At 35.0% G+C, this 27011-nt stretch overlaps 1 protein-coding gene across 18 annotated transcripts in view; it reads left to right on the top strand.

Annotated features, from left to right (window-relative positions):
* Positions 1-27011, top strand: part of Npas3 (neuronal PAS domain protein 3) — an 815093-nt gene that overhangs the window by 68072 nt on the left and 720010 nt on the right. For 5 of the 18 annotated variants that reach the window (XM_063246573.1, XM_063246577.1, XM_063246601.1 and 2 more), the window contains exon 1: positions 11720-27011. This exon is cut by the window's right edge and continues 6897 nt beyond it. The exons of 10 other annotated variants lie outside the window; for them this stretch is intronic. The gene's annotated coding sequence lies outside the window, so the exon portion shown is untranslated. 3 more of the 18 variants (XM_063246586.1, XM_063246593.1, XM_063246619.1) reach the window with 2 other exon arrangements.

Genomic DNA, 27011 nt, shown 5'->3' on the forward strand with positions numbered 1-27011 from the left:
GTATTTAATAAGTTCATACCTGATTTGATAAGCCATTCCAATTTATTCTTTCAAAATTAACTTTCTTTCAAGAAATTTTCCATGATCTTTAGATTATTATCTAATATATGTGTGAATTAAAACATCATATTGTACATTAAAAATCTATGTAAATATGTATTAGTAAAAAGTAGGTTACATTTTGATCAGGGCAAAATGAATGGAAAAGATATTTGGAGAAGAAAAGGGCATCAGCCAGCAGTTATAAATCAACATCAAGAGGTTGGTGAATGTAGGAATTTGATTCCACAGAGAAAGAGAAGAAGGAGCTTGTCCCACCCAGCACAGCTGCCCTGAAGTGGAATGAACCAGGTCTTTGTAGGAAATCCTATGCAGGGTCATGCCAGACAGTTAGGATTAGTCCAGGTGCTAGGCAGAATCTTTTTTTTTTTTTTTTTTTTCCACTTGGGATTCAACCCAGGGCCCTTGTACTAAGCTGGATCCACAGCCCTTTGTGTTTTTTATATTCATTTTTAAATTTTGAGACAGAGTCTCAGTAAGTTGCTAAATTGCCTAGGCTGAACTCAGCCTAGTATTCCTACCTCTCAGAGTGTTAGGATTACAGAAATACGCCACTAATCCTGAAGAATCTTGTATATAACCCCAGAAACTGCAGTGGTATATTTCAGTTGGGAAGTTAAAGGAGGCTACATGTACCTGAAATGGCTTTATGAGAGATATGTCACATTCTTAGAACAAGAACCTTAGGTCTAATCACTGGTCTGATGTGGGTTTTTCTTGTCTCATATTTAACAGTAGGAGGGCTACAAAGGTGTAGGAGTGTATCTTTAAAGTTCTAGATTCTATCTTACAAGACTTGTGACAAAGATAGTGTTTTTATCTCCCTTTTTTTCTTCTAGTTTTTGGGACTCAGAAAAATGAATTTGATAGAGCTTAACATTATTTTACGATTAGCCCACAAGAATGGAGGATAATATTTGGTTTCAGTTGCAACAGTGTTAGGACAAAGACAGCAGTAAATCTGGGACTGATAAAGAGAAGAAAATAAAATAAGCAAAACATAAAGTTCATATTTGACCAATGAAAGATGAAGGAAGTTCTGAAAATTCTCCAGAAAACACAGTAATAATTAAAAGAGATTCAAGATAGTCAGGTGTCAGGGTGCAGCATATTAAGTATAGATTTTAAGCAGAAAACTTATAATGGCAGAAAGTGTGTTAGCAACTCTTGGCCCAAAGACCAAGGGGAAGGATTTATAATGGACGAGCTTACCATTTACCAAGCAAGAAGAAGATTTAACACTACAGTGACTCACTGTATATTTTATAAGTAAACATTCACTACTCATACACATACATGTACATACACAGAGTATATAGACATACAGAGGCATAATATGTATAAATTTACATGCATTGCTTTACATATATAATAGGAAAAATATTCCAAAAAATTATAGGCAAAAACATTTTGGACATTTTTTTTCTGACTTTGTATATTTTCAAATGTTATAACAGTAAACATCTGTTACTTTGATAATATAAACTATGTTTAAGTAATATTGTAAGTACCAGATATATAAAAATACACATTTGAGTAAAAAGCATTTGGGTCCTGACAAAATAATCCAACAGAAGACATTGCTGGCCAAATTTTGAAATGGTTGGGGTTTTAATTGTTGGGACTGTAACCCTGTTCTGGGGATAGGTATTGAAAGAATTTTGCCCTAGAATAAGTTACACCACATTATGGCAGTGGGAGGCTGAATCGGGGATGTTTACCCAGAGGTCACTTCCTCCTTCCTCTATTACAGCTTCCTTTTTCCTTTACCAGTGTGTGCGAAAACAGTTCCAATCAGCTCCTCACGTGTCATCTATGCCTGCCCTAAGCTCCACCTCCAGTCAGAGGTTATATATATATCCCATACTCCACAATCAGGTCAGAGGAAGGCAGACTGCCTTCAGAGGAAGCCAATAACCAAACACTATTGGTTATGGTTATGGACTCCTCTCCATATCCTTGAAATAAAGGCTACTTTTTACTTTTATATTTTGTGCTTTTATTGTGCCCAAAACACTAACGTAATGGTGCCGTGACTTGGGTTGCTGGATTCAGAGTCCAGAGTACTAACGCTAACAGGTATAATAATGCTGGGGAATTTTATTGCCACATATAGTTTGTCAAGATTCTGAAAACATGATTTGTCTCTAGAAATAATGTCTTGAATTACTGAGGAAACAATAGAGTGTTAGTTACCTTTAATTTAATTCTAAATAAGAGGCATAGTCAAAGACTGTATATAGCTGGGGCTGTAACCTGAGGATTTAGGAGGTAGATTTTTTGTTCGTCTGTTTTTTAAAACTTGCTATGTAGTTCAGGCTGATCTTGAACTCACTGTGTAGCCTAGGCTGGCCTCACACTTACAGCAAACCTCCTGCATGTGCCACCATGCCTGGCTAAGTGGTAGGTTTTAAAAAATTCATCTAAAAGAGGTTTTGGATATTTAAACACAGGAGCAGGGGTTCTTCAGCATTTGGCCCAAAGTAGAGAACCTAAAAAAAAGAATAGAGTGATTTTTAAGACTGTAAAAGACTGCCTGGTATTTATTTGATATAATAATAAATGAAGAAATGAATGAATGAATTAGTGAAAAGGTGAGCGAAGATGGAAAATTGGAATGGGAGGGCCAGTGATAAAATTCCAACAATAGAGACCTCAGAAAAAAGAAAAGTAGTCCAAAACCAGTCTTCACAGATGAGTGAAAAATATACACATAAAATATACAACTTTTAAAAAAGACTTAAATTTATGAGGTGGGGGAAAAAGGATGTAAGAGGAAAAAGTGGAAAAATGATGTCATTGCTTAGTCCTTCCTTTTGGAATCCTGAAGCCATGTATTTGTCCTGCTGTATTTCCATTTATCTTTTATGTTATACCTAGCCATTTCTGTTTGTCTACCTCCCCTTCTGTCCCATCTCCTTCCTGATTTTGAAACATACTGTCATCTTTGCGTTCCCTTTGTTCTCATAAAAATATTTGCACATTTCAGGCGCTCCATAAATATTTGCCGATTTGGATTGTTTGGAACAGATGGTATAATGTTAAAAGATGACTACAGAGAGAGAAACATTACTAAATTCTATTTAACTTCTGTTTTCTCTGTAAAGGATAATGGTGTTTCAAATTGAAAAGGGCAGAACAACTGTATCTAAAAGAACCTGAAAACCTCACGTAGGTGTAGAGTTTACAAATGAGCTCCCAGTACTTTAAATTGCTATAGGTTCATCTCAGAGCATGAAAGGAATTTTTATATGGAGTTATGGAAATCTGAAAAGTTAAGGGAAGGGAGAGATGAGCTAATTTCCCAGTATTTGGGAGAAAGAAGTGGATTCCTAAAATTAGATGCTCTGGAGTGACTCCTATGAAATGGATGGATTGACAGCAGTTAGAAAAACTCCATAGTCCCCAGATGGCAGCCAAAGGACCAAGTTAAAGTCATTTTCTTGAAAAAAAAGTGATGATGGAACCTACAAAGGAGAAAAATTCGCAAGGAACAGTATAGTTCAGTGTCCTCAAGTCACTGGAGAAAGCATCTTAGGTTACTGAGGCTGTGGGATCTTTATGATGGACACATATGTTGTGAGATGGTGGGGTCATAGGTTTCTGAGCAAATGCACCCCCAAAATTAATAAATGAAACTGTGTTTTTGACCACTGAAAAAGTGGAAATTAAAACAGTCCTGAGATTCCACCTTACCCCAGTAGGAATGGCCATCATAAAATAATAAAATAATAATAAATGCTAGTGAATGTAAGAGGAAAAAGGAGCCATTCTACATTATTGGTGGGAATATAAACTATACAACCACTATGGAAGTCAGTGTGGAAGTTCCTCAAAAACCAAAACTAGAAATTCCATTTGACCCAGGTACTTCCCCTCAAAGTACTATGTTTTCTATAAAGAATTAAAAACATCATATAGTATCCCAGTGACACATGCATACCCATGCTTATGGCAGCACAACTCATAATAATTAAATCTTGGAAACAGCCTATATGTCCATCAACAGACTCATGGATAGTGAAAACATGATATTTATACACAATGTAGTACTACTGTGTCATAAAGATAAACTTGAATAATTTCTGGGGAAATGGATGTACCTTGTCACCATAATGTTAAGTGAAATAAATCTGACACACAAGCTTAACTATCATATGGTTTCACTTACACTAGAAATCTAAATTATAAATAAAGACCAAAATAAAAGATAGATAGTAGGAAGTAGGGAGAAAGCTGTTTCTCAAATAGGAAGAAGATAATATGGAGAGAGGGGAGGAAAGGTACAAAAAATGGAATTAAGATGTCTTATATATGTGTCACTCCCCACAAGAATTGAAATATGTATGGCAAATGTATACTAATATAAAAAAAGAAACTAAACTTTCATCTGATTCTGATTAGCAGTTTATCATAGTTCTGTTTGTTAAGGTTTTACAAATCAGCAAATTAAGAGGCATGGTCATTGATAGTGTCTTAAATTTTCACTGACAAAGTCGATGTAATGGTGCTGACTTGTGTATAGTGCATTTAGTGGCCATTGCACTCGGACTTGGAAAGTCTGCCATATGTGATAATGCCTATTTAGAATTTACCATACTAACCATTTTATATGAGGAAACTTAAGACTTACAGAGGTTAAATAGCATTAAATGGACAAGAATTATTCAGGTTAATAATGAAGAAAATGAAAGAAAGAAATGTAAAATTCATAAAACATGTATTTTCTCACAGATTATTTGTATACAATTGGTTTAAAGGTTTTAGTTGATTACAAGGTGAACATGATACATTGTTATGCCATGGATTTAAAAAAATAGAAAAACAGGGAGGAGGGAGAGAGGAAAAGAGGAAGGGAGAGGGAGAAGGAGAGAGGGAAGGAGGGAGAGAGAGGAAGAAGAAGAAGGAGGAGGAGGAGGAAGAAGGAGGAGAGAAAGAAAAGAAATGAGAAAACTGACTCCCACCACACTTGAATAGTTTGGCCACATCTGGAATATCTTTATATTTTTCTCCGCCCTTTCGTTAAGAAGGATGAATTGTGCAGAATGGACATAAAAGCATACTAGGACTCACTGGAAAAATTGGAGTTAATTAGTATGGAAAAGGGAAAACGGAAGGACTCCGGAGATCCTCCCTCAGACATATAGAAGATGTCATTTGCTGCTGGGTTGATTTATCTTGCAATGTTCCAGTGGCAGACTGGGATCTTGGGATAGAAGTTATAGTTAGGCCAGTTAGACCAGTACCTTTAGTTGACCTGCAGAACTATTAGAAGTGGGATAATCTGCTTTTCAAGGGGATAAAATCATCTTTTCCAGATCATGCAAAGGTAGGACTTTCTGACATACTGTGGAGGGAATTTCCAAGTTGGATGATATAAGGCTTCTCAATTCTCTCTCAAATCTAAGTTTATCGTTTTGTGAGAAAAAGGAACTTTCAAAAGATTGCATTTTCTAATGAGTGTTACTGGTTGAAGGTATGAATTTTCCTTTTACTTTATGAATTTAACTGACTTTTTGAACATACACTATTAACAAATTTTGTATAAGAAATATATTTTTTATTTTAGAAAATAACTGTTTCAGAGTTACTGGGAAAGCCATAATTTTAGTTAGTAAAATTCAAAGCACTAAACTCATTATGTTACAAGAAAAGCAATTTCCTCTTCATAATTAATTTTAAGACATTTCTTCCATAATTGGAAATAAATTGGGTTTAAAGAGCATTTATATTGTTAAAAAGGTGACATTTCTTTGATGTTTATGTATACATATGGGTAGCTTGTAGAGAAGTCTAAGAACATAGGAAGTGCAAACTTTTATTTTGAAAAACCTTTCCTATGAAAAGCTACTTGATATGTATGAAATATGCTTTTAGATTTCAAATTGTTATTAAAAAAGCCTTTACTCCTCTCTTTTCCTATGTTCTCTCCTCTCTTTTTCTCTCCTTTTCTCTCTTCTCCTCCCTCCTCATTACTAGCTCAATATTATCTTGCCAGATCTGTAACATTATGTTAAAAAAATCAGTCTGATTTTTGTAGCAAAGTCAGCTTAATTCATGCCCTCCCCTCCCCACCCAGGTGTCAGGCCAGCCCAAGCTGTTTAGCACAATGAAAGTTCTTGTTTGACCATAACTGCACATCTCACTCCACAGGCAATCAGCATTTTAATTAGTGATTCAAAGGAAAGTCATTGTCCTCTAGTTGCTTTATCATAATTGCCAAATAATTTTCCATTGAATAAATAAATAATGTAAAGGAGAAACCTCCCCTTATAATGCTGTCATTAAGGCTTCATTTTTTTACCCCCTCATTTGTATTTGTATTAACACGCAGCCCACTTGAAAGGGAGTAATTATAATGGCTTTCTGACAGTAGCCTATGGTCTTTAAAAACTGGGAATGGTTTCCTTTTCTATCTCTGCTTTGCACTGCATGGCTTATTTTAAGGTTAGATAAAGGAAGCTCATGGTGGATAGTGTCTCTTCAAAGGTGTGTGAAAGTGAATGATTGATTTGCTGTGTGCATCACTGGAACTAGGTAACTTGCATTATGACTCTGATGTACTGTGTAATTGATGCAAGTCCTTTCATAGCATTCTGAGATTGAAATCAATATTCATTTGGAGTCAACAACTGTAATAAACTACATTCCTTTTGTAAGCAGTGGTCTAAGGCTTTGTAAAGGATCAGTTAGGAGTGACAGATTCACATTTTGGTTAGGCTGGGGTCTATTTGAATAGATATGAACAGTGTCTTTAAAAAACACTTAAAACAGCCAGTTTCAAGAACTTTTTTATTTTTCTGTATAAAATTTTTTCTTTTATATGAGTCTTCTGACTGTTTACAGACCTAAGTCCATTGGGAAAGAACAATAAGTATTTTAATAAATTGATTTTCATGAAAAAAGTCCCACAGATACTATTTATATTCCTTGACAGATTTTAAAAATTTCATCTGAATTATTATACCTTTTAAAATATTGATGATTAGCAAATAGAATTTGCATTCTGTGTTTGAAAGAATGGCTGTACCTTGATAATAGCCAGTAAATGGTAAAACTTCAGATACCAAAGAGATGAATTCTGAAGAATAAATCAGTATCAACTAATTTTTCCAATTGGAGAGCACATTTATCATTTTAAGTATTGCCATGGGAGATATAATATGGGCCACTCCAAGAGTATGAGTTCTCGGATCAGAAGAATATGGGTTCAAATCCTGGTCCACTGTGAACTAGCTGTATTGGGCCATTGATGGAAGCTTTAGCTCCGGGTTACTCATCTACAAAATGCAAATGATAATGGTACCCACCTGAATAATGAAGAGACAGGTAAATGGTTTCTTACTATAAGAAAGCATTTAACACATTGGTTGGAATTTTAAAATAACTCAGTAAATGGTGATGAGCTATTAGGACAGGAGATCATTCTCCTTTTGAGGGAGGGTCATTATTTCTGTCCACTCATCTTTACCACCTTGAAAGTATCTTGCTGCCTGTCTGCAAGGGTCTCAGGGACTATTTTGCTTCCTGCCTGTCCTGCTTTTGACAGGCCAATTCTTTTGAAATATTGGGTTTGCCTAAAACTGTTCACAGAGATTACTTTTACCACACCAAGGCCACCGTTTTTCTATTTAACTCATGGCCCCAAATTTGTTTGTGTGTGTCTGGCAGAGTTATTATGAGGTATAGATGATGTCACTTAAGGAAATGTATTGCAGAGGGCTGAATACAACATTATTTTCATCAGCATGAAAATCAAAGCCAACATTTGAGTGCTTCAAGATTAGGGAGTGTTCCAAGTATTTTCCTAAATTGTAATTCCTATTTTACAGAAGTGGAAATTGAGACACAGAGAATAATTGGCATATAGTATTTGCTTAGTAATTGATAGTTATTTTTACTATTCTCCTGCCCTAAGTACCTGAGTAGTTTCTTTGCTTTTTCCAAATATGTATATTTCTTATATGTGAGGAGTCACCAATTATGCCCAACTATCAAAACCAGTTTACTCACGTGTTCAGTTTGAACACATTCTTTTTTATTAATTTCACATAAAAATACCTTTCCTATATGTAGCCCATTGAGGGGCTATAAATGACATTCATACTCTTTTAACTAGATGTAGTAGAAATAGTGACAAACACAAGTTTAAAAACAAAGAGAAAGGGTACACTGAAACCTTTCCCAGTTCCGTGTTTTGGGTTGTCACCATCAAATATGGCTACCAGTTAAGATCACATTTCACATCTCTGACACAGGCACTTTGACAAGAAGCAATCTGAAGGCTTTCAGAAAGAAATCTGTCTGTGGTAGTTTTTGTGTGATATAAATATTACAAGGTCAAATTCATTTTTTTCTAGTGAGACAAAATGTTAACCTTACACTTGGATTCAAAACTGACCCATGACATCACTTTTGGAATGAATATTTCTTTTCATTGGAAGGTGTGACCTAATCTCCATATTTCTTCTATGTATCTTATTTCCTAATATGACTTTGAGTCACAGTCACCTTTTTTCATACATGTGTGGATGCTTTCAGCTGCTGGAAATAGATCTGTAGGCTGCTAACAATTATTGTCACTCCTAATACATTCTAAAAATGCATTATAAAGGTGGATTGATTCTGTAGTCTTATAATAACCTTATGTGGCATTGGTAATGTGTATGGGAAAAGTACTCAGAATATATCTTTTCCATATTAGGCATTTAAGTCTTGCAGTAATTTTGGAGTTTTAGGGAAACATTTTGTTTCTGGTTTTAGTATACATCAGTAAAAAGTGGATCTTTTGTCTTGAATATTATTTTATGCTTATTTACAACAATATATTAAAATTGAGAGTTTAGATTTCATTTAATACGCATATATTTACAGAGTATATGAAGTTCAGCATGTGTGGTCTTGCCTTTTATTTAGTGGATCTTATGTAATTATATGTTCAGGTCAATTCATCAGATATTTATTGAACATTTACTGTATGTCAGTTGCTAAATAGGGATGTAAAGGTAAAAATGCCACAGGATTTGCCCTTAGATGCTCACAATATGAATACATTTCAAGATAAACAGATGCTTTGTTTTCGGAAGGAGAGAAAATTGCACCAATACACATATGAGTCCATATTATATTTAGATGCTTCTCTGTGATGAGGGGCTGCTGTATCTAGCAGGTATATAGGGTAATAATGCCCTTCATTGAAAACCGTGTTGCTGACTGTAGAGTTGTATATAAATTGCATATAATGTAATTGTAAATTTGCATTGTAATTGAAAAATGTTAAGTGAAAACAATACACTTACAAAATATTGTTTGCAGTTGTGATCTAAATCAAAAACTGCATGTTCTTAAGAGTATGGAAATGAACTAACACAGACATGTACATAGGCTACTATGAACAGTAGGATTATGAATAATTGTTATTTTGGTTAAACTTATCTCTGATTTTCAGGTTTTCATAGTGAACATACAATACTTTTGTAATCAGAAAATGTCAAACATGAAGGAAATTAGTTTTTTCATTATTATAGAACACAATATCATTTAGGAAGTTTTAAAAATCTAAATTGTGAGTCAGATATAGTATTACCATTAAATTTACCCAATAGCTATATTCTTGGAAACATTTTATTCTTAACTCAGTGGTGCATTTCTAAAGTTTTTAGGGGTTCTTGTAATGGGTGTTGATGAACACTAATAAATATGTTTAATAGATTTTAAATACAAAGATAGGGAGAGGAGGAGGGAAGGGAAGAATGGAAGGTGGTGAGAGAGGTAGAAGTTAAGAAACAGAAGAGAGAAACATGAAAATGCTACCTCTGCAGTGATCACTGAGATTTTGGAAGTGGAGTGCAGCTGGGTTAAATAGTCTTGGATTTCACACTGACCTCTGGGCAAAGGACTTTCAAGTTTCTGAGTCTTATGTTCTTATCTGAAAACTGACAATATCAAGTTGCCTCATGTGGCACTGTGGCAAGACTTGAACATACTAAAATGTGTGAAGGCCATTGTAGAGCTTCAATAAATGCCACTTTTTTCCTGCCTAAGCACCTGCACTCTCAACTATAGGATCAGTGCAGCCATTTGGAGTGTCTTTTGCAAGAAAAATTGGTCTGAGCAATCTGTCAGGCTAGGAAACACAGCGAACTCTTTAAGACATCATGAAAATTTCTGGGGAGATGCCATAGAAAACTGAAAAATATTGGAGAAAATTAGAGTATTTAAGATCAGTTGTTTCAACACCCTGTCCTTTCTCTTCTTTAAGGGTCTCAACTCTTTTATAAGACTCCAGACCCCATGTTGATTTGAGGTAGCACAATAAGAGATACTGTCAAACTCAAATCATTCATTCCTATCAGGTGATAATTACTGACTGAAATCTGAGAACTTTCTTGTGGTGGTGGACTTCCTCTCACAGGGCAGGGCTTAGCCTACTTGGTGTTTTCTGGGACATCCTGGCATGTATCTTAAGTTTGGTTATGATCTTTTGTGCCTCTTACCTTGCCTAGTTGTAATTTGTATTCATCTACTGCACTGCTACACTAGAATATAAGTTTTCTAAGGGCAGGAAGTCTGGGACTTTTCCATATACCTGTGGTCTTTACCACATGTTCTTACCCGTAGTGTATGTCAGTTAACATCTACTCCTGTGGATTGTTGGGCAGAGTCACTTGGATGCTAATGGAGCCTGCTGTCAACAATGGGGTGAATGGTGCTTTTTTCCCTTACTCTGGGTTCACAGTACTGTTCTTGCTGTCCTCCCACTCCACCCCCACCCCGGCCCCATTTTGTGGAGAGCTACACAGGAATAAGAATCTGTAATTTTTCCTGTACTCTTTTTATTTCTTATTCTTGGTTTCAGTTCTGTCATTGCTGCCATAGTCTTCCTCTTAGCTATGGTACACTGCTTCATCAGATAGGTCAAATGTATTGCCAGTCTCTATTTTGTCTTTGTAATTTTTTTGTTAACACTGTAGGTAAGTAAAAGTACATTTGACTGCTTTAATTCAGAACTCAGGCTTCCTCATTCTTTCCCTGGTCTGCCTTCCTCCTTTCCTCCAGGCACCCTTAAACTCTCCGCCCACTCTGTAGTCTAGCAAGGCATTTTCCTTTACAATTCAGTTCCAGGGACTCTGGAAGGCGAGCCAGCTCAGGGAAGGGGTGGTGTGAAATGTGAGGTGTTTCATGCCCTTCCTTCCTGCCTGGTAAGTATATCATTTTTTCCAGTTGACCCAGTGAACAGAGGTTAGCAAAACGCTTCTCATTCCTAGGTCAGATTGTAGCCTCCAGCCTGGACCACCAGCGTTGGAAGGGGATTGGGCCACTGCCAGAACCTCGGAGATAGGAACAAGGGCTCTATTTTCCTTGGGCTGAATTGAGTAGTCTTCCTGCTCTCTCCTTTTAGGAGTTTACATAGATGGAAAATAAGTTTTCTCTTCTGGCAAAATAGCAAGGCAGTTCAGAGAAAGATGTGTTTGGGCACTAAGTCAGGAGAAATAGGAGTCTTTGGAAAAGCTGTAATTTATTCATTTTTTTAATCCTGGCTTTCCAACCTTCCTCTAAAAAAAAAAAAGCATTTCTCTCCTCTCTTTCTCTCCCTCCCTCTCCCTCTCCATCTCTGCATCCCTCCCTGTCTCTTCCTCTCCTGCCCATCTCTTCTCTCCTTTCCCCTCCTCTCCTCCCCTTCTTTGGCCATGTGTATTTGAAATTCCCATTTTTCAAAATTGTTAGGAATTTGCTTAAAATGCTCATTTACTTAACACCTGGTCATCACTTCCTCAAATCAGGTTAAATTGGTTTCTCTTCTCTTACTCCTGTTCTCTTTCCGCCTCCTTCTTTCTCTCTTCCATCTCTCTTTGATATTCTTGTAGTCCAGCTTCCACTTAATTTTGGTAGCTTTGAGATCCTATTTTATTGTATGAATGTTCGTTGAGGAGAGGTAATATATTTGCCCCCTTCCAAGTCATCTACATTTGTTTTCTGTATTATATGATTTAGTGCTGGGCTATAAACGGCTCTATTACAGATTCCTTTCCCTTCTATGCTACCCTTTAATATGTGAATTTACAAGGGGCAGTAGATCTCCCAGAAGCAATATACATATTTTTAACAGTATATGGGGAAGCTGAACTAACTTGTGCTGAGAGTAATGGACTGGATATAAAGGAAATGGGGATTGGCCCAAATAGCTGACCTCGGTTAAAACCTTTTCCTTTACCTTCTCTTCTGTACCAGATGATAGATACTATGTTATAGTGTAGTCAGATCAATACCTATAAGGCAAGGACTTTCCAATCATACACCTCTACTTTTAGTACACAATTGCTTACAAAATGTCACTTTTTAAAATGAATTTAAGGTATTTCTTGGGAGGTAAATACTACCTCAATGTACATAGGTTACACTGTAGTCTTTGTGGTGAATCTTGGTTACTTTCTATAATTTGTAAATTTGGTCTTTGCCTCCGAGTGGCAATACGTTTTTATTTGTATAAATACAAACTTTACCTTTAAGGGTATCAGAGATTTTAAAAATTGATGTTTTTTGTACTCTAGCCTAAGATTCATATATATTTTTATTTTGTCATTTTTGAGTTGTATTTTGTGGTGAGCCTCAAAGCTGTTCCCTCTTTAAAACTGTGATATATTTTGATATTTCTACTTTCCAAGGGAAAAGTTTGCCCACTAATGGGAATGATACAGTGAAAGACAAGTGTGCGAAGGCTACCACAAAATAAACAGAAATCCAACTTTGCACCAGAGATCCCACCTGCCGCTGCCTTTTCTTTTCATACTGGGATATCTCTGTCAGGTAATTTTGTCATTTGAGGATTTATTTGGACTCTCTGAGATTTATTTTATTCCCAACAGAACCCAGTGGCTATGGTGGCAAACATCGGCAGAAAAGTAAACGGAAGAGTCGTATATGCTTCCTGGCCAAAAATGGCTGTGTGAAGTGTGAAGGAAACACGAGGCATCATACGGGGAATATTTCACTGGGCAGTGGTGGGGAGATTTGAATAAAGAGCAGGTGTTTGATCAGGTAGAAGTGATCTGAAGGTGATTTAGCTGGGGTATGCAACATATGAAAAGGCATCTGCTGAAGAAAGGCCTGCAGAGGTAGAGCAGAGCCAGTTCAGTGGAGCCAGACAGAGAGGGACTGGAGCTGTAGGGGCAGAAAAGGATTTGCCACAGCAGTACTGGACGGCTGCTACGCCAGGTAAGGTGTCTGGGAGCCCCCATACGTGCAGTGGGGGCAACTTGACTGCATAGGAGGGGAATAGGATGAGTCTGTTTCTTGGAATAACATCAATTTTAATATTTAAAAATGGATTTAATATTTAAAAATGGAAAGCAGGAAAAGTAACTTTTCAAGTAAAAAGTAGGGAGACTTTGGTCAAAAGTGAAAAGGATCATTTGATTATGTGGACAAGGTTATTTTATAGCATAAGTTCCAGTCTTTTAAGAGAGCTTTTGAATCTTCAAAAAGGAATAATGATTGTAAAATCACCTCAGTATTTGCATTAATGGTTCTCTTTTACTAAGATTATACATATTTGGAAGAACTTTAAAATGATGTATTGGTCACTATTTATCATGCTCTGTTAAGTATGAGCTGGGAAGTTAGCATTTCTAGTCTATTGTTCGGTCTCAGACATTGTGGTGCACAATCCTGGAAGGAACTGAAGAACATCAAACCTCCTGATGTCATCTTTTCACTTGTGCAATTGAGAAACCCCTCTCCAAATTCTGAGTGTTACTGGCATAATAAGAGTGTGAAAATATTGGATGCCTAAGCCAAAATTAGAAAAACTGAACTCTATCTATTAAGAAAGCCATCCCAGATGATTAATTATATTGACAAACTACATCTTTTAAATATTTGCCCTCCATCTTGAGTATGCCAATTTATACATTATGCACTTGCTGACATTGTTGGTATAATGGTGGCAGAATTACAACTTTGAGTCCGACATCCCCAATTAAACTGTTGATTCAAGTGGTCCTAACAGTCTCAGTGAGTTCTACATCCTTTTGGCAGAGCTTAATACATGCAAATCTAAAATGCCAGCATTGTAGCTTTAAAAATATGCATATTGTCTGGCTGTTGAGAAAAGTAAAAAGCAAGCCTGAACATTTGGATTTTAACTATTGAAGCAAAGACAGAAAGATGATTGAATTCAGTCTTAAATTTTATAGAACTAAATTTAATGGTGAGCACAATCACACTCTGTGGTGATTGTTTTCAGTGCTGCTTTATTAAGTTATGTAATGGCAGGAGTTCAAACTCAGTGATTGCCGAAATGGTAAATTTAAGGAGTATTTGAGGTTGCCTGCCAATATGCAAGTGGAAAATGCAGAAAATACTATTTCCACCTTCCTATTTCTGTGGCTTATAATTCTTATTCAAATAGTTTTTAGGGATTATATTTAATACACTGCTTTAAAAATGTTTAAAAATCTCATTTTATTCCCCAAAGATTTGTTTTTTGCTGTTGCGATTAGATGATGACAGCTAGCTGGCTTTTAAAATTGATCAGGAAGTATTCTGGCAGTCATTCAGTGTTGTAATAGCACTTTAATGGATATGAGCTATTCACCCAGATCAGACTCAATGTCAAAACAGGCGAAAATACAGCTGTCACTCTGGACAACAAGATACTCATATGCAAGCAGCTGCTTAATACATTGTAGAAAGGCAGCCTTTTAGTAATATTTAAAAGGTGTGTCAATGCCAGTGTACGAGCATACCATAAAGTCATGGTGTGCCATTTAGGAAAGAGGAGGATGGGGAATGCATGTGTTCTGTCTGCATGTACTTATATAAAGGTGGTCTCTGAAAATAATCTGTACTATGGACAACATGGAGAGCCTTGTAAATGTCTTCTTTGTTTTAACAGACACTTTTGTTTATTTGAACACACACTCATACTCACACCTGTTTGACTCCCTTGGTTAAAGGCTGGTGTTAATGAGGTCAAAGACCTTCACTCAATCTCTATATGAAGCTAGTTAACCTTATCTTGAACTAAACTTGAATAGTGATACCTCTCCCCAGGTAGTCCACTTACACATACAGACATTGATTTTAAGGAGAACCAAAATTGAGAAAGCACATTCAGGACATTTAGTGGTAGAATTACTTATAGCATTTCAGCAGTGAATTGGTGTCATCTCCAAAAGGGATAGTACCTCACTGTGATAATACAAATAACTTGTGATGTTCTTTCATTCAGAATTCCAGAGGAACATCATGGCTATTAGTTTCTTTGGTTCTTGAGTAAGGTATGTGAAATGTTCAGCAAAGGGCAGTTTATTACTCAGTTTAATGGACAAGGCAAGATACCGAATGGTTAGATGATTGCCAGTGTCATATACCTAGTTATGGCTGCAGCTGAGATGTCCAGACTCCACTTTAGTTTCCTTTTTATGACACAATACCACCTTTCTGCAGTTACAATTTCAATTCACTGTGTATTTTCTGAACATTTCTTCTATGCTCCCAAGTTGTACTAGGCATGGTAAGCAATGCAAAGTGACTAAACAAAAAGATTGATCTTGCAGAACTGAGAGTGTAAGGGAGAGTGAAGATTGTTACTGGCTATAAATAGACCCAAACCCAATAAATGCCAGATGTGAGAAGGTAATCATACAGTGTGAAAATATAGAAGGGGCTTGTAAGGAAATTCCACAGGAAGACTCATCTCCTTAGACAACTGTAGGTGACCTTTGGAATAGAGTATGATAAAATCTTAATTTTCTCCATTGAAGAGTAAGATGTGAACAAGGACAAAAGTGTGTTCAGGTGAATAGTGACAGCTCACAGTGACCAGAAAACAAGATAAAAGCAAGAGCAGAGCACATGATGTGACTAAAAGAGCCAGACTAAAATGTTTTGGCTGAATTCTGCTGATAAAAGGGAAACCATTGGAGGATTTTGAGCAAAGCAATGACGTACTGGAACCATGTTTTGTAAAGATTAACTTGACGATGATGCATAGATGAAATGGAGAGAGTAGCTTCATGAGAACATCAATTAGAATGTGCTTAGGACATGCAAGGCAAAAGGAAATGAAGGCCTCCGTAAGGGTGGCAGCATGTCTGCAGGACTTTGTGGAGATTCTGAGTGTATATCAGCAATGGCAAAGCAGAACAGCAGAGCACATGGGATTTGTAACAACAACTTGACTTCCAACTGCTAGTGTTCTTGCTGACGAGCTTTCTCTGGCAGTGGAAGCCCCTGCCAGGGAATTAACTCAGTCTCCGGTGACTACAATGGTTTATAAGTGCAGCAGCAGATTTGCCCCTTGAATGGCATTATTCTGATATGAAGACTAGACTGGCTCCCCAAGCTCCTTGGTAGGATTAAGTTCTAGTGGTTCACAGTGGCAGTGCTCATTTCATATCCTATTGACGGCCTTCTTTTCTCTGTAGTACATCCTCAACACTGTCCTGTATTTTCTTCACTCCAATAAATTATTTACACTCAAATATTCACCTCATGGTCTGTTTGTGGGGATCATAAACAAACAAACAAACAAACAAAGCCAGGTGTGATGGCTCATGCCTGTATTCCCAGCACTCACGAGGTTGAGTGGCGATGGAGCTTCCTAAATTTTAGATGAACCTGGGATACATAGAGTTAGAGCCTAGTCTAAAGTATTTAACAAGACTTTATCTTTAAAAAAAAACAACAAAATTTGAAGTGTGATTTGATCTTCACTCTGTGTGTGTGCATGTGTGTGTGTGCATTCTGAGTCAGAAATTTTACATGTACCCAATTCAAACTGGAAATTATAATTTGTTTTATTCATGATCTCTAAGCAGTTTTGGCTTATTTGTATTCACTAGATATGTAAGATAGACTGACAAATCAAATAGGAACTCTAAGGAGTAATTTTGCCTCATATGTTTGGGTAGACTGAAAAATGTAGATTTTAAAACATTTTGATGAAAAGTAGAAAAATTGTATCGTCAATTGTGGTATCTTAATATCTTCATTTCTCTCAAGTATATAGGCTATTTATACATGCATATGCACTACATATTGTGTATGTCCTCATTAAATTCTGTCAGCCAGTTAATGTCTATTGCTTATCAGAAAATGAATAGATCATACACAGTGTCACATGTTCAATGGTTCGTTTAAGAGATGACCATTCCCACTAAGATCTATCATACGCCATATAAGAATATTTTAGGGATACATTTCTATATTTACAGTCCACACCTGTATCAGTTACATTCTAACATTGCCCAATTATACAGCTTTGCTTATTTTTGTTTCTTTGGCCCCATAGTTGGTGTATTGACATTCCTTTAATATAGTAAGAATATACAGTAAACTAATAAAGAGAATATTGCTAGAGTGAGCCCAGCTGTTCACTGGACTTTGAGCCTTATGTATATAGTAAAACTACATTTGTTTAATAATGTTTAGAGAAATTATTTGAAAAGAACAACAAAACAACATTATTACTGGGGATGTAGCTCAGTATTTTGGCACTTGACTATGTATGTGAAGTCCTGGGTTCAATCCCCAGCCGTATCACAAACAAACATAACTTGTAAATTGATTATAAATATAAATCAGACATTCAGTTACTCAAAAATAAAAGTAATGGTTTTTAATGACTGCATTTTTGTGCTGAGTTTATAGAAATCTTTCTTTTAACTTGTATGAAGTGGTATTTTGTGGGATTAATACTTATTTCTTATTTCCCTTTTTATTCTAAGGTTATTAGAGAATCAAGATATAAATTATGAATTATTAAATAAAAATCAGGAGTTTCAATAGTGTCTATAAAGTAGAATTGATAGTTTAAATTTGTAAAATACATTTTAGGTTAAAACAGTCCAAAAATTTATATGTGACATTGTAAATAAAAATTCAAACTTTTTTGCTTGTTGTATTAAAATGTCATTGTCTGCCTCTCTACTTTGTGGTACACTTGCAATATACTAAGCTATAAAGCTGGTCTTAGTTTTATAAGGAAACAGTCTTTAAAATTAGAATTTATTTTGTAAAACTATATATTAATAGAGAATATATAGCTATTTTAAGTATTTTAAATGTGCATCTTTTTACATTTATATGTTGTGAAGTGTATGTACATACACATACATATGTACATAAAGATTTTTTTCACAGAAATATGTAATTTATTTGTACATGTTCTCTTAGTGTTGGCCACACATAAATATTTTACTGTGAGTGCAATTACCAGGTCATAGATTATTGGTACCTGACTTTTTAAACTTGTTAGAGTTTCATAGTTTCATTAATATTTGAGTGAGCAAAGAAACATTAATAACAAGTTAGCAAATAAAAAGCTTCTTTTAAATTTGTGTACTCCTTAGCAACACCCCAACATTTTTCCTATTCATTCATCACATTACATATATTTTAATTTAAAAAGGCACTGTAGGGTTAGCGTGAATATTTTGACAGAACATTATTGATGAAAAATTGAAAAAATGATATTTAGTTTGGTAGCCCCAAATGTTACTTTCTTGGTGCAATTGCAGAGTATGGAGGCCTTAGAGAGCATCTTAATCATCCCATTTCATGAATTAGAAAACTGAGGCAAGGAGAAGATAGGGCTTGAACAACATAGACCATAGTGATGGACCTCCTAGGAATACTATATTCACTGTTTTTGAACTTAGCTCAGGAATTCTGGGTATTTGGCAAAGTTGTTATTTTAAGATCATCTGTTGGTTTATAAGAAGCCAGTTTCTTAGAAAAAGAATGTTAGGTTTGCTATATTTAATGCAATCACATTGATCTGATGAATTTCTTTTACTTAATGACTGAACTGATAAGTTATTTTGATATTTTGCAGACACCTAATGAAAGGGCATCATTTAAAAAGTTAGTCTTATCTTCTGAATGTATTTAGTGAATTTTGCATATAAATTAAGCTTGGAAAATGATCTATTTAATGCATACATAATATTCGCTTAATGGGTAACCAAAACTCAAGGGCTTTCTAGAGGACATTTTATAAATTGACAGTGATCTTTTTGATTTGTTTTCATTCGTGTTATTATTACCTGGAAGCAAATTTTTGTCTGTTTGATGGGACTAGGACATGCTTTTGGAGAATAACAGCCTCACGCCCTGAGATAGAAACGTGTTTTTTTTTTTTTTTTTTCTCACAGTTTATGTATTTTGAGTTGTATTAGAATTTAACCTTTCTATGTGTCTGATCAACCCAAGTAAATTGTAAGCTCAGTCGTTCATATCTTCAAATTTCCTGGAGTTATAACAGAGTTCTCCATAGTTGCTGCTCAGTAAATTTTTTTTTTTAACTTCAGGACTAGTTTTCATACTTTTTTTTTTTTTTTTTTTTGCCATTCAGGTCTTGGAAAAGATATAGCCTACATTAGGTAGAAACTTGAAGTGCTTTTTTTTTTTATCACTTGGTGCAGCATTTTCCAATTATGTTGCAAAAAAATGATACACAAGGGATATTTTGGAATTGCCTGGACTACCAACGTGACTTTAAGGTTAAACAGACTTCTCATGGATGTGAGTTTTTCTCTTTATACGTTTTATATTTTACTGTCTTTAGCATTATCCATATACTCCTGGGCTTCAGATACAGAAGGTGGGAGGTGGGACACTTACACCAAATCAAAGTTCCTGGTACTGTTAGGTCATTTCCCAGGGGATGTAGAGTTTTCATAGACATGCCATGTAGGAGTCTTGTTTCTTGGCTTCATGGGATAAGCAAAGGGAAAGTGTCTTATGGTTTCCCTATTATTTTTAAGCAGCCTTGGAAGCCATTCTTTTTTTTTAAAAAAAATCTATACTCTATATCCCTTAAGTTGACTTTTTCGATTTTTGGGCAGAAGGATCCCAGTGTTATCCGATAGCCATATTCTTTGTCTTTTCTCTTCTACTTCTAAGGGAAAGAACTCTGGAAAACTACAGATATTAGAATCCAAGAAGGTGGGAAGTGCAGGGTGCTATAATTTTACTTAGATTTCTAGCAGTGACTTCATTGATGGTAGGGAGGCCTCAGGACTTGGAAATTCTGGTCTGGTTCCCTGGAGAGAGAGAGAACTATTTTATTAAAGTATGTCATAAACTGCTGGCAACCTGATAGGACAGGGTGGTCATAGAAAACAACAATCCAGTAGTGGAAGAGACACTTCAGGGATGAAGAAGAGATGCTACTGTTTGGGCCCTGTAGGTTACTAACTTTAAAGACCTTTGGCAAAAAAAAAAACATGGCACTAGGCACTTAAAAGGGAATAAAGAACAAAATGGCAAAGGTAGTGCAGACAACAAAATTCTGGATTCTGTATTTTCTCTAGATCTAAAATAAAGAACAATGTGGCATTTATTACCATGGTAAATCACACACGACTTACCTTACCCACACATGACAGGTTTTTCTGAAGGTAATTTGAGGGTTTATAAAGTAAAATAAAGCTCTCTATGTAGCAAATTTACTCCTAGGATTACTAGTCATGTAGCATAGGAAGAAATTACTCTATTTACAGATTAAATAGTAAAAAATATAAAAAAGAAAAGAAAAAAGAAAGCCAGACAATTACTGATAAATCAGGAAAGACTTTTGAGGGTTCATTGAATGAATAGATGTTTGCAGGCTCCTGGGTTGAACAAATTTCTTAGGAATGTACTATGGGCTTGTTTTTCCCCAGAGCTATCAACAAGCTACCGTTTCATAACTCCTAGACTTCTTTGAGACATCACAATTACTATGTTGCAGAAAAGCCATAGCCATCTTTTGAAAGATGTGGTTTAAAACTTTACTTCTGAAGTAGCATGCTCTTTATTTTTTTAGCTTTATAGTCATATATTTTTTAGTATGGAGATTGAATGGCTGTACCTTTAATTAGAATGTTTTTATAGATACCAGAGCTGTTGTTACTTGTATAGAGTGGGGAGAATGTCACAGCAGAAGCTAACCATTATCATGTCAGGAGTATGAAAACTACCTTAATAAAGTTTTAAAAATGTTAATGCATGTATAAGTTCTAGTATGTATTAAAACATCAATCTTTTTAAATTCAAATTGTATGAAATTGAGGGTTGAGACTTTGCCAAACTTCTCAAAGTTACTATTTTAGTCAAACATAAGTTGGGTAAATGAATTCTAACTATGTATATTAAAGATTCCCAAATGAATTTACTTCTAGTAACACCAGATTCCATGAAATGCTTGAGGAAGTTGGATTGATACCTTTGAATCAGTTGAAAAAAATTGATAAAATGAAAGCCAAATTTCCTAAATATAAGTAAGTTTCTGTGCTAGTTTTTAGCACAGTTTTTTTTAGTATATTAAATTGATTGTCATCTTACATTACTGGTTGGATTGATTATTCTCATAGATTACTGTGTTGTGAATTTTTGGATACTTTGTATGAAAATTAGTGGCATGCCATATATAGAAACTTTATGTTTTTTGATTTCCATCTAATTTTTCCTGTCTTTGTATACCTTTTTCTTATTTTTCAATTTCACTTGTTAGGGAAAAATATATTTTTTCTTCTCCATTAAAACACTTCCTTCTACATGAGCTTGTCAGTTTTCCCATCTGGGATAATTCTATGAGCGTTTTCCTCCTGGGAAAAGAAGCTTGCTAATGACTAACATGACTTTTTCAAAATTCTATTAAGATATATACTTTCATTCCTTTATTTCTATAGTGTTTCTTTATTTCCTCACAAAATAACAAGAGGTACACAGGAAGAGGAAGCAATGGAAAGGGTCACGTGGATGCCTGGGATCAGTCTAACACAAATAATGATTAGGTCGATATAAATTAAACTAACTAATCATTAACACAAATAATGATTAGTGATGTAAATAATTTAAAAGGATGCCTCTATGCTATTTCTAAAATAATCTTGGTTTTCCGGGATGAGAAAATATTTGTCTAAATGGGAAAAACAAAGACTTTAGAAATAATTATATATATACATGTGCCTACACAAACATACATATCTTATGTGTGCTAAAACTAGATTTTAAAAAAATGGACAGTTCTGTCATCATTAAAGAGCAATTTATTTCTGGGATAGTTGGGTAGTGTTTCGGATTAGCTTTACTCCTTGTGGAGTGTGTGCACCGGAAGATCAGTTTTCTTTAGTAGGAAGACAGAACAAGGCTGCCCCATTTTCAGTTATTTATAATTCTAAACACTCGACCAGCTATCCTGTTTTCCTGTTTTCACCCAACTGATCTAAAATTAAAAGGTAGAAAAATTCTGGTGATCATAGTTAAGGCACAGTACAAGATCTCTGGTGTAAATGAAGGGCATTTATTGAAAACAAACAGAGTTTACTGATTTTTTTAGGACAGTTTGAAGCAGCATGAAGTTTGGTATATATTTATTCTTTGATCTTACTGAGTATGAATGGCTTTTCAGAGTTGTAAGAAAAAAATACATGTACAATGTGAGATCACAAAATGACATATTGGGATATGAGTGACATCAAGAGATTTACTCACGAGACCATGCCTAGAAATTCTTTTCTGAGAGTTTTACTTCTATTAATTGACTTCTTTCATTGAGTGATATGCAGCATCATTCTCACAGTACAAATGATGCTCATTGTGATATTCTACAGAGCTGGTCCTTCAAATACATTTTATGCTTTTACATTCAGGTTTGTTTTTATTGTATTTTAATAAATGGAAGAAATGAACTTCCTGTAACATAGTTACCTTTTTAAAAGGTACATTCTTACTACTAATGGAGGCCTAATTTCCATTATATTCACTCTGCTACAGAAATGCTTAATGCCAGGAAGGAGATATTTACTGGAATCCACAAGTCCAGAATTCATCATGATTCAGTGAGAAATCCACTGCCCTTTGCTCCCCACCCCCTCTTGGACTGGAATGAAATGTGCCTTAAACTGAAGTGAAATACATCACATGCAGCAACAGTGGGCCCTCGCTTTGCCTCTATTCCTGGTGTGAAATCGATACACTATCTTTCCTCCTGACCTGTTTCGTGACCTCCATTGCAGCTTTCATGCTGAACAGCAATTGCTTTGAACAGTCTGGGTCTGCCACAGCTCACAAATGATTCTCAGCTTCTGTCTAAAACTGGTGCCGATAACAAAGGCTTGATTTTAAATAATGCAGTTGTAGTCGTCTTCTAATTATGAATTACATGAAAGTGCAAGCTCCTCCATTATTAAACACTTTCAATAGCAGGCACGGTACATGTACAGGCAGCACATAGGAGCCTGGGGCCTGGGAATCAGGCTTTTACATTTCTCTAAGTTTGAATTGCTAGAAAAGGGAAGGAAGTACAAGGCATATTTGCATTTTACTCATTTCCTTTGTAGAATTTTGTTTGATGCACTATTATATCATTTTCAATGTGAGACTTTATTTTTTTTCTTGTGGGAATATTTTTGACTACTAGATTATACTTACAAAAGAAAAGACTTTGATAAAAAAAAATATATATATATATACATTTTGCTACAGTAGATCTCGTTATGAAATTCTAGGGTCAGGCCTTTAGGATTTTGACTTACTTGAAGTGACATTAACTTGCAGGGATATTCTTCATTTCAATCACTCTGTAACTGAATTGGAGGAAGTAGAAACATCATATGATAGCATTTGAGTCATCTTCTGGAAGTTATTGAATGGAGGAATTTATTCTTTCAAGGAAATAATAGACATTGTTACATATTTTAAGAAAATATTGTGTAACTAACTGGATTGCTTTATTTTACCAGACTGAAATCAAGGGGATAACAAAAATTCTAGATAGAAGTGGGGTTTTTCCAAACATTTTGGAATTGGTGTAGGATTAAAGCAGATTTAGCATGCTTTGTAAAACAGTAACATGTGAGTCCTTCTTAGGTGCATTCTTAGTGATGTTGAAATTAAATTTGTCTAATGATGAAGGGCAAATGTACTCCCCAAATGGCCATGTTGTATCAGTGATTTATGTCACATATATATCTACATACCACGAAGAATTTTTAGTCCATAACTTTTATTATTTCATTCCATGAGTTGTGTGGAGTCACAGAAGGAAGGAATGTTAGAGCCCTAAGCTGGTGTTCTTCACCTAACCCACAGTTATGTGGCTTTAACTAAGTTTTCTAATCTTTGCTCAGTTTGGTTCTGTCATTTGTAGAATGTAATTATGAATGAGAATATGTTTTTACATACTTATTGCAGATTTAGGTAATCATAATGCTTGTAATAACCCTTTGCATTTACGCAGACCTTATCTTTTCCAATGATCCTTCCTCCCAACACCTGACCTTCAGAACTTGTAGGTAGGGCTTGTTACTATTCCCAGTTTCTTTTAGAAACCAAGAAACAGAGTAAGTGAGTTTGTCAAGAGGGCACTGGCAAAACATGGCAGAACTGAAACAGAAACAGAGTCAGCTGACTTCTAGTTCAAAGCTCACTTGAGTAGTGGTGAAGGTGAGAATTTTTTATGAATATCAAAACTTGAAAGGTAGAGATTTAATATCATAGACTCCATATTTTTTCGTTGCTCAAATAATGTCATATAAAATTTAATACCTGTTAACAATCTATTGATTCGTTATTGTTCTATTTAATGAAAATAATGTTACCTTGGGACAAGTACAGGTCAGTTAATTACAGAATAAATTATGTTTATAAATGTATGAACATACACACTTCAGTGTACCTGTGGTGAATGAAAAGAGACACTTTTGATGTAGTGACACACAGTCGAACTATGACTAAGGCTCTTCTAAGAACTAGGGATTTTGTGATCATGATAATTTCTTCAAAACATGATGTAACTTGAATCATTTAAATTTGAAGTTTGAAAGTTCAGCAACTGAAAATCCAATGAACTGTCACATTATTTTCTAAAACATTTGATAGTTTCTCCTTGTGAATACATGAAAGTAAATTTTAAAAGTAAATTAAAACATGGAACGATACCTGTAACCTTATAGCAAAGACAGAGCCTATGTTACGGTGTATTTCCATATTTTTAAGAAATATTTCCAGCTTTAACTGTGGGTCCTGTGTTCTGGAAAACATATGATTAGAAGCTTCTCATTATTTCTCCCTGTATGACACTCCCTGATGTACTAACCCATGGGAGTACCTGTGGAACTATTCCAACTAGATGTTCATGGTAAGGAAAAGAGAGTGGTATTGGACAGCCTGTTTGTGTCCTGGGTGTTGAATCCTCTATTCATAAGCACATATGGTTGTCTGTATATGGTCCATGATGAAGAGAGCAAGTGTCATCAAAGACTTTCATACCTCCCAGGCATGTATCACAAAAGGACTGTCTTTTCAAATTGTTAGCAAACATTGCAAAATTAAAACCTTTGACAAAATATTGGTACTTTGAAACACATTTATACCCTCTCTCATCCTCATTACATGCATTGTCTTTATTTTTCAAGATGCCACTTCATATAACCATTGTGAACTTGGCCTTTGCATTGGGATTATATTGATGACACTTTAGCATTCAAATTTTAGTTCCTAATTTGAAGGTATGCTATTTTTATTATTAGTTTTTCCACAAAAAGAGTAAAACCTGGCTGTATTTCAGTGGTAAATCAGTTTAACCAAGTTAGGAAACGCCTTTTATTCATAGCAGTTATTTTGAGACAGGTGCGTTACAGAAATGTGGGTTGTGGAGACAGAAAAAATACAAACTTTTATACAGAACCATTTTTTCCTTTAAAGAAGACAGTGCTAATAAATCTTGTTGAATCAAGACCTTGAAAGAAACTGAAAATATGTACAGATCTCAAATATACCCAAGAAAAGTACTTTATATTACCTTGCTGCTGCTGCTTCATAATGTAGTTTTAGTTGAATGTAATCTCTTCCACTCAAATTTATTTTTGAGAAATTGCCACACTGAAAGTTGAAACTGTTTTTGTCATTCAAAAGAAGTGGAAGATCAATACTGAAGCTCTCCTATTAGTTGGCCCACCTACTTTAGTGTTAAAAGATTTATGATAAGAACATATTTCTAAATATATAATACATACTAGCAGTAACCTCAAAATAAAACTTTTTTATTCAAGGAGAAGAAGGTGGTCTATTTATTATTGAAATGCTACACTAAACTATAATTCAGTGATATTTTATTCCAATTAAATTGTCCTTAGTAATAATCCTTTTTATGATAAGCAAAACTTAATAATACAGGATATATTCTCTGCAATGAATTGTTGTGTAACAAGACTTGATGGTAATTCTACCTTTTCCAAAATCTGATATCAGGCAATTTATCTTCTAAATAATACTCCTGAGTACCAAAGCTGAAATGTTTTGGCTTCCACCCAAATCAAACTTGAAGAAGCAGATTCTCCAGAGCATTTGCCTAACTCTGTAAATTTAATTGTTATAATGAATAGAATACATGTGTCAAGATTACTTGTGATTTTACCTGTTTACTTCTCTTCCTAAAACAGAGCAACATGACAAGGGCTATTAACTCTAATTGGAATTTAAAGGGAAAAAAAGCATTTAACATAGTACATGATCATTAAATATAAAGTATCGTAAATGCCCAATTCCAGTAAATAATTTCAGAGCAGTACAGATTAAAAATTTTATTATTATAAAACATTGGTAAAAAATTTAAAAATTCCCTAAATTTTCAGATGAAAATGTTTACATATCCAAAGGGATATCTCCTAATAATTTACTTCATTGCCTTATTACAATTTACATAATTGTCCTATTACAGTATCCTTTATTTCCTACATCTAACAGCATGATATATTTCTCATGTTGACTTATTTGTAGTATTTTCACAGACAACAAAACTAATGAGGTACTTGGATCAAATCAGTATTAGTGCCACTAGCATCCAAGCCTGAGATTAGAGATAACAAACATACTGCTTCTTTTTATCATTTATTTAAAAGATTGAAATGATAATTGATTGTGGAACAGAAAATTTTTCTATAACCCATTGTCATTAG

Source organism: Cavia porcellus, unplaced genomic scaffold, assembly GCF_034190915.1.
Source record: "Cavia porcellus strain 051 isolate PalLab524CR breed Dunkin Hartley unplaced genomic scaffold, mCavPor4.1 scaffold_1, whole genome shotgun sequence".
NCBI lineage: Eukaryota > Metazoa > Chordata > Mammalia > Rodentia > Caviidae > Cavia > Cavia porcellus.